The sequence below is a fragment of the Marmota flaviventris genome, chromosome 20 (assembly GCF_047511675.1).
Source record: "Marmota flaviventris isolate mMarFla1 chromosome 20, mMarFla1.hap1, whole genome shotgun sequence".
NCBI lineage: Eukaryota > Metazoa > Chordata > Mammalia > Rodentia > Sciuridae > Marmota > Marmota flaviventris.
In genome coordinates, this window is record NC_092517.1 from 19,389,468 (window position 1) to 19,399,215 (window position 9,748).

Sequence of the window (9,748 nt, forward strand, 5' to 3'; positions counted from 1 at the left end):
AAGAATAGAGCAAGCATAAAACAAATAGACAAAAGAATTAAGAAAACAAACTTGATTGTTCAAAAGATTTACAAAATTGATTGTTCAATTAACCAAGCAAAAAGAGAGAGAGAGAGAGAGTACTCAAGTTAATAAATATCAAAAAAAAAGTGAGACCACCAAAACAGACTCCACAAAAAAATTAGAAAAATTTAAGGGCATATTATGAACAACTGAATGTGAACAAATTTTTACATAACATCCATCAAAACTGACTTAGACATAGAAACTCTAAAAAGACTTAATAAGAGATTGAATCAGTAAAAAAAAAAACACACAATAATAACATCCATATCGGAGCTGGGCATGGTTGGTGTACACCTGTATCCCAGTGACTTGGGAGGCTGAGGCAGGAAGATCGTGAGTTCAAAGCCAGCCTCAGCAAAACCAAGGTGCTGACCAACTCAGTGAGACCCTGTCTCGAAATAAAATACAAAATAGGGCTGGGGATGTGGCTCAGAAGTCAAGGGCCCCGGAGTTCAATCCCTGGTACCCAACAACAACAACAAAAATCCATATTAGAAATGTAAAGTGAAACTATCAAACTATATCTAATTCTAAAAACAGATAGATGGCTTTGTGTGAATTAAATCCTAAGGTCTCTACGAAAGAATGATTTAAATAAAAAAGTTCAGCATTTGTGCAGGATATAGCACCAATCAATCAATACAATTTTTGTAGCTGAACAATAAATATTCAAAGCAAAATTACTTTAAAAAATTCCATTTATGGTAGTATCAAACATTAAATACATAGCAAAAAATTAACAAACAAATATGTCTTGTAAGCAGAAAATACTATAGAAAATGTTTAAAAGAATAAATAGGCATTGACTATTTATTGATAAGATTAATGTTGCTGAAATGGTAAAATGCAAATTGATTTACATACCAATGTAAACCTTACCAAAATTCCCACATGCCATTTTTGAAAAAGATGTAATAGTATGCCTAAAGTGAATATGGAAGTTCAGTCAACCTCAAATACCGAATACAGTTTGTTTGTTTGTTTGTTTTCAATAAAAATATAAAGAACAAAATTGGGAGACTCATACATCCCAATTTTAAAGCTCATTATAAAGTTTCAGTACTCAAAAAAACTGGATCCCTATTCCTCACCCTGTTCAAAATGGGTAAATGACCTTACTGTGAAACTACAAAATAAACAAGGGAAAGCAATTGTAAGGACAACAAATGTTTTGGACAGAATTTTGAAATCACAAAAAAATAAAAATTAAAAATTCCATTAAACTAAAAAGTTGACGAACAGGAAAGAAAAAAAAGGGGGGGGGAATCCTTATAAAATGGGAGAAAATCTTTGCCCAGTATGTTTGATACAAGCTTCATATTTAGAATATGTAAAGAACAAAAAAAATCATAACACCAAACAAACAATCAAAAACTAAGTAATGCCATTCAAGTGGGCAAACGAAGTAGACAGTTTTTCAAAAGAAACAAAAAAAGTTCCAGTAAACATAGAGAAAAATGTTCCATGTAATTAGCTTCAGAAAAATGCAAATCAAAAACACAATGAGGAGCGCTGGGGAAACAGCTCAGTTGGTAGAGTGCTTGCCTTGCATGCGCAAGGCCCTGGGTTCAGTCCCCAGCACCACAAGGAAAAAAAAAATACATGAGGTATCATCACATCCCAGTAAGAATGGATAAATTAGAAAAGTGACAAACACGATGTGGATGTGGAAAAAAATCAACACTTATGCACGGGTGTGTGCAAGTAAATTGGGTAGCTGATATGAAAAACTGTGCATATTACTCAAGAAACTAACAATAGCTGGGATCATGGCACGTGACTAATCCCAACTATTTAAGAAGTTAAGAAGGAGGATTACAAGTTTAGGCCAGCTTGTGCAAGTTCAAGTTCAAACAGTGCAAAACCCTGTCTCCAATAAAAAAGAAATATGCTGGAGGCCAGGAATGGTGATAAATGCCTGTAAAGTAGGCAACTTGGGAGACCACAGGAGGAGGATCCTGAATTTGCTGTGAGGATAGGAAACTTAATGTAATGCTCCCTCAAAATAAATAAATTAATAATAATAAGAAGAAGAAGAAGAAGAAGAAGGCACTGTGATGTAGTCTAATTGTCAAATGTTTGCCAAGCACATGAGGCTTTGGTTAAGTCTTTTGTATCTCAACTAAACAATACTAAAATAGAATTACCTTGTGATTCAGGTATCCCACTTGGGGGTATGTAATGAAAACATGGGAAATGAGAACAGGATTTCATCAGTGGATGTGGCATATGTGTTAAAATACCATGCAGAGACCCTTTATTATGTATATATAGTACATCTTCATCAAAGCTATTTTTAAAATGTTACTGTAATCAGTACTGAGTCACACTTACAAAATGATTAAATGGAATAATATTCCAGGCGTGGTTGTGGATGCCTAGAGTACCAGCAACTCAGGGGACTGAGGAAGGAGAATTGACAATTTGAGGTCACCCTTGGGAATATAGCAAGATATTGTCTCAAAACCAAAGAAATAATGAACTGGGGATAAATCTCAGTGGTAGAGTGTTCCTCGATTCAAATTCATTACTGCAAAAAGAAATAAGTAAATGGAATATAATTTAGAAATAGATCCTTATGTTTATGGTCGATTATTTTTCAAGGAGAATGCCAAGACACTATAGGAAAAATGTTTTCAAATCATCTGGAACAACTATCCATATAAAACTTGGAACATGATCTCAAACACTATCTCACACTTTACACTATTAATTTTAAATGGAAGAAAAGTGTAAATATGAGAATTGGGACTAAAGATTCTTGGCAGAAAACATGTAAAAATCTCATAACCCTGCATTGAACAATAGATTCTTAGAAAAGACAATTTTTCTTTGTTTCTTTTTGGTACCAGGGATTGAACCCAGGGGAGCTTAACTACTGAGCAACATTCCCAGCCCTTTTAAAAATTTTACTTACAGACCAATTGCTAAGTCTGGCTTTGAACATGTGATCCTCTTGCCTCAGCCTCCCAAACTGCTAGGATTATAGGCATGTGCCAAAAGGTACTGCTTATAATGCCACATATTTAGAAAGTATCTACAGGATTTTAGATATGAGGTTTATGATGTGGCATAATAAATTTTGTGAAGGGTAAAGAAAAATATATTTATAATTTAGCCAATATGTTTTTTTGAACTATACACTTCATCTAGGCTTCCGTATATACTATTTGAAATTTCACTGTCCCCAATGATGACTTCTATCTGAAAAACTCCAACCACATTTACCTTGTATAAGTCAAACCTGGACATCCATTTTTCTTAATCTATAGACTTAAATAAAATTGAAATTTCTCAAGAGTAAAGATTATTCCTCTGGAGCCAAATGATCCATAACATTGTGTGGAATCATATCAGCTGAAGGGCTGTAAAAGAAATAATATTAACTAATTAACTTCTGACTCCAAATAACATCTGTATACTTGTCGCTTCTTCATGTACTCATGAATGTATAGTTGAGTCAAAAAAAAAGAGAAATCTTATAATTTTGTGGGCATATTTTTTAACAAATTATGAATTATCATGAAAATAGTTCTCATTTTCACGGAACTCACAGAAGTGTCAACAGAGTCAAGATTAAGCCTATTATGTTGAGAAATGTCTTTGTTCTTTTCATAATTATTTGTTGGTACTGAAAATTGAACTTAGGGGTGCTTTACCCCTGACTACATCTCCAGTGCCTTTCTTCATTTTTAAATTTTATTTTTGAATTTCAGTTACACATAATATTAAGGTTTATTTTGACATGAAATCATGCCACTTTTAAACGGGGATTATTCTATATGAGTGGCGTGATTAAAATAAATACAAATATTATATAGCCATTACCAGATCCAAAGTAATGCAAATTTCCTCAACTGTTTTTATGACTTTTATGCTTCTAGCTATTACACAAAGGACTTTGATCCTTTTTTAATTTTATTTTTGTATATGATGTGAGATATGTATCCAAATACATTTTTTCTTCTTATGGATATCTAGTCATCTCAGGGGCATTTTTGCTTTAGCTTTTACTCTTAAAAAATATCAGCACTCTGTGTGTGTGTGTGTAATTCCTCTGAACACCAGTTACAAATTGCTGCCCATGCAGGTCAGGCAAATAGCTGCTCCCGACCTGCACAGTCAGCTGAACTTAGGGTCACTCATGTGAATTTCCAGGGACACCAAATTAAACACAGACACACTTTACCTTTACACAAGCTTCAGGACTTCTTCTCTGCTCTTGGCCTCAGGTTCTCAAAAATGGAGGGCAAGAGAAAATCACGAGAACCTGGTGAGAAGGTGACCACATTCAGAAGAGAGCTTTAATTGGAGGACTCTTGTTCTTAGAAAGTTCTATTCAAAAAAGGCCAGAGCGGGCAGGGTTACAAGGACCATGAGGGTAAGTCAACCCTCATGGGTAAGACCTACATCTGAAGACCTGCCTCTCTATCTGAGCTGGGACAATGCCCAAGACACCACAAATGTAGTGACTGGTCAGAGCCTCCTGCTTCACGACTGGAAGGCCTGGGTCATTCAGAGAGGCTTCCCACATATCCGTCCTTCTTTCTTTGAAAAAGCAGGTGATGGGTCATTATTTTGAGTCCCTGAATTCTTCTTCTAGGGGCACAACATCCTACAATTACAACACAAGAGAGAATAAGTAGCAATGAGAACAATACAAGGATATACCGTGCAGAGTGTTTAAGAATGTTTCCAGGGTTAAAGCTGTTTAACTCTTTAAGTATTTGATTAGCTAAAGAAGTAGGATCTGAAAAATCAATCTTATATTTTTGTATCTTGAATCTGATGACGCAGCTCCAAAAGATCCAAGCATTATTATGCCAAATATCCAACAAATGGTTTTGAAGCTTCTTCCAATACCATTAAGAAGCATGGCATTTGGCAGCAGTAACACACACATACTTATAGCTAGCATGACATTTAGGTCTTTCCTTGAATTTCAAAGTGGAAATTTCATTATCTATATTCATGACAGCAGACTAAGGCATTTAGCTTCGTCTCATTCCTTTCATCAACATTTATTTGATTGTGAAGAGCCTTGGAAGTATTCTGAGCCAAATAATTATGAAAATTTGCATGTTGAATATTTGAGATATGGCCACCAAAGCTGTCACCATGGAAGCAATTAAAGAAACCAAGGGAACAACTCTCACTATTATGAGTCCAAGAGCACACTTAGGTCTCGCTAGCTGGGCGTGTATTTGTTGTAAGACTTGAAAAGCAGCATCAGCCTACCATGGCTCTGAAATATTTCCTGGTAATAAGACAAAGGAGGGCTGATGGAGCATCATCGTTCCTTTTTCATTATTATTTCTGGTGATACAATTAGTTAAATTACATTTACTATATGTTACAAGATATCTATCATCTTCCCTTTTAAATTTTACATTTCCAGTAATTAAAGCATAAGGAGATTGAACACAGGCCCATAAGCCATAGCAAGAACCTTCCTGTTACAGTTCTTGCCTACAAAGTCTGGTAAAGCTTTGTCAGGAAACTGTGAGAATTCTGAGGCAGCAATTAAGCACCAAACATCTTTCTGAATCCCACCTTCCCTGAAGGTAAGGATGCTACTAACAAATCCTCCAGGATTCATGGCATTACCCTTGCATAACTGCCTTTTGTCAATTTTAGGAGACCAGTCCAAAATATACCCACCATTTCTACACACCTTATGCTGTATGTGAAAAGTACAAATAAAATTTAAAGTTTCTAGTATTAATGATAAAAATGAAAAAGAGATGGAGGGTGCCAGATCTCTAGACTCTGGAGTATAAGCAATTAAAAACAGACATATTTGCAATTTTGCCTTGAGCATAGTGGTAGGATTATGATGTCTACCCCCGCCCATTGGTATGGGGTACTATGAGAATATGAACACAAATCACAGATTTTATATATATTTCAATACAGCCCATCAACAAACTCAACATTCAATTTAAAAGAAAAAAAATTAAATCTCTATTGTTTAGGTCAAGCCCTAGCTACCAGAGATCCAGGGATCCTGAAGGATGAGTGGCTTAGGTGAAAGAAGAGGAGACAGGACTATAGTTGCAAGTTATGAGCAGCCTTCAGAAGTACTTGCTGCCCCTAGAGGGGCCTTTATTTTTATACATTTTTTACAAGTGTTTTTTTCATGTAGTTAATGGATAGCTTCAAAGCTCAAAATTTCCTTGATTTACATAATTTTTAAGAGTTACAATATTTGCAGACATATATTAATTACCTAAGATATTGAGTACATTGTTTAAAATATTTTCCTGTAACCTTTGCCAATCAGGATTAAGCTTTTACATTTTCACCTCAATCAATAAGTGTTAGACTACACAACTCGACTACATGTATCTGGACCTATTATTAACTTTTAACTTTAAAGCATACGTATAATTATATCATTAACCTTTAACTTTAAAGCATACCTATGATTATTGTTAAGCCTTCTTACTTCTTAAGTCCCAAGAAAACACTTAAAGTAGTTATAGCCTATTACTTAAAAGCACTTTTCTGAAGTGCTTCTAAAATGTATGTATATTAATTTTATATTATTCTATTTTTAACTTCAAAGGTAATTTTCTTTTTCATGTGACCTAATTAACTGCTTCCTTTAATAGTTTCTTTGATACTTTTTCAAAATACAACTATTCTTATGTCTTTGTAATCTTTAACAAAAGAGCAGGCTCTTCAACACAACCCATTTACCATTAATATTAACAATGTGTTTCCCATTTTTATCATGAATTACTGTGTAAGGCAAAGGAGGGCCTGTTAGTGGGGGGAAATGTATGTTGCACAGATTGTAGATTTAGAATGTGGGGCTTAGTGCAAATTGTTAAGTTTTTCTCAAGAACCTTGAGATCTGTAATATTTTCTTCATAAATGTTTGAGGAATAACACTATTGTTTGTATCCTGAGAGACATTAAAACACATCTCCAGGCATGTCTTAATTGCATCTTTAGTCTCATTTGGGGAATTTTCCTGCCATTTCCGTCAACATGTACTTTCATTATTGATTGATGTATACCCTATTATCCATATCAAGAGTGTCATAAACAATACATTTAACCCTCCCCATAGTTTCATTTTCCAAATGGTGTAGCTCTGCCACAGCATCCCCCATGCTGTGGCCCTATCAGACAGAGGGTGCAGGAACAACTTAACTACACTATCTATAATACACCAGCTCTTTTCCATATGACTTCTGTGGAACTTGTGATTGAATCTTCAGTTCCAGCCTATAGTGGGTCAATTAATTGTCACAGGATAACAAGTCATTCTAGAACTTATTGGCTCACTCGACCCCTGAGCCAAATCCCCAGCAGTATTTTGTATTTTATTTAAAGAAAGAGGTTGCACTGATTTGCTTAGCACTTCTCCCTTGCTGAAGCTGGCATGGAACTCATGGTCCTTCTGCTTCAGCCTTCCAGGACCCTGGGATTACAGGAGTGCAGCATTGCACTCAGCTCTGTTCACAATCTTAATGCCAGCATTCCCTCTTTGCCTTATCAACTATTTTATGCTATATTTCAAATGGATGCAATATTTCTAATTTTTCCTCCAAGAGCTGGATGACAGTTTATAGATTTTGCTTTCTCTTTGTGAGCATTTCACATGAGAAAAAAGCAGACACAATGAGTTTATTAGAAGTGATGTGAAGGAAGAAAAGGTGACACTTTAAAGAGAGAGAATGTGTCCACTCTGTAAAGAGAAGAGCATGGCTCTCTTTCTCTCCAATTTTATTAGAGATCTAAAAAAAGATTCTAAAGAATCCTGCCCAGGTACACTTCTTGACTTTGGACTGACAGCAGGATCATATCAAACTCTCAAGTATCCACTGCCATGAAAACTTTAGGTTAATTAGCCTTATGTTCATGATTTATAATTGAATTCTTAATCATAAACTCTTTCAGAGTTTATGGTTAGTAGAAATTATCTTTATTTCCCTGAGTTCCAGAATCTGGTCTTTAACAAGGTCACAAAAGTCTCCCCTTTAGTGTAACTTGTGTTCCTCTTACAAACATTATTTTGAAACTGCATTTCTCCTGCAGATAATAGTTTGTTAAAGAATGTAGCAAGTCCTGTCCAGTTAATCCAGAAAGGGTGCAAGTAAATTGCTTCTTGGAAGATAAAGCATAGGGTCAATGTGTTGAGCCTATTTATTTATTTATTATGCTGTGTGTTGAAATCAGAGCTAGTCAACCACTGAGCTACATCACCAGCTCCTTTTTTATATTTTATTTACAGACAAGATCTCATTGATTTGCTTAGTGCCTGGCTGATACGTTGCTGAGACTGGCTCTAAATTCATGATTCTCCTCTCACCCTCCCAAGCTGCTGGGAATACAGGTATGTGGCACTATGCCCAACTACCATTTACCTTAAACGTACTTCAGTTCTTTTACCAGGTTCTGTGAAAATTACTACAATGAAAATATAAATGTAGTCTTTTCTATGATCTAATGACTCCAATTTTTTTAGATACATACCCAGAATTACTACTACTGAATCATATGACATTTTTATTTTAACTTATTGAAGAACCTTAATACCATTTTCAAAAATACCTTTATTCAATTTATATTCTCACCAGCATTTTTACAAGTGAATCTTTATATCCATGCTCATATGCTCTGGAGTACCTACTATCTTTCAGATTTTTATTTTTTACTTCTAAATATTTTACTTATTTATTTACTAGTCATAGATAGACAAATAACTTTTATTTTATTTATTTGTTTTTATGTGCTTCTGATGCTTGAACACAGTGCCTCCCATGTGCTAGGGAAGCACTCTATAACTGAGCTAGAACCCCAGCCCCTATTTTTCAGATTTTTATCATAGGCATTCTGACAAGACTGCATAGGGTGAAGGAAAGTTTTCATTTGATGCATTAAATTTCTGAGGCAAGTGTGTTATATTCCAGGCTGTCAAGTAGCTAGAAGAAGAGTGTATTGTATTTTCTTTGGTGAAACAGGAATCTGTGGTTTCTAACACATATTTAACAGGACTGCTGCAAATTTTAGTTTTTGGAAGCAGTTGCAAACAATGCTAATCCAACTATTTGTAATGTATGAATATTTGCACATGCTCAGTCTCTGTTGCTTATAGAAATTGGATGTTTAGGATATACTCCCTGGAACAGAAGTCACTAATTTTAGATGCTCAGTACATGGAGAAACTACTTCTGAAAACAACTGGAAGGCCTGGAATTATTACTGGGGTGAACAAGGGTAGGTCAGGGCTCAGAAAGTGCTCAAATATTATTGAGTCTATCGGTAGTTTGTTTAATTTTCCCCTTTGGTACCTATAATTGAGTTGAGAGAGAAGCAATGCTTCCAACAACAGAAGTTAGCAAAACCACTGGAACTTATGCCTAGTGCAGGAAAGGGGCGCCCTTTCTCTAGAAACTTCCAGATGACTAGGAGCAATAAGTAACAATTAGCATTTTGAAAATCATTCTCAGAAAACACCATAAAGAGTAGCAGAAATATCTGAGGGGTTCACAATTCAGAATGCATTTTTTAATTTGTTGATCATTTTATTATGGAGTCACTAGAGTTCCTTTTATACTTTGAATACTATGAGATAATTAAATATGTAATGTAAAATATTTTCTCCTGCTTAGCAACTTTTAAAAAAAATATTTTCACATGTATGACTCCTCAGCAGTCACATCAATGT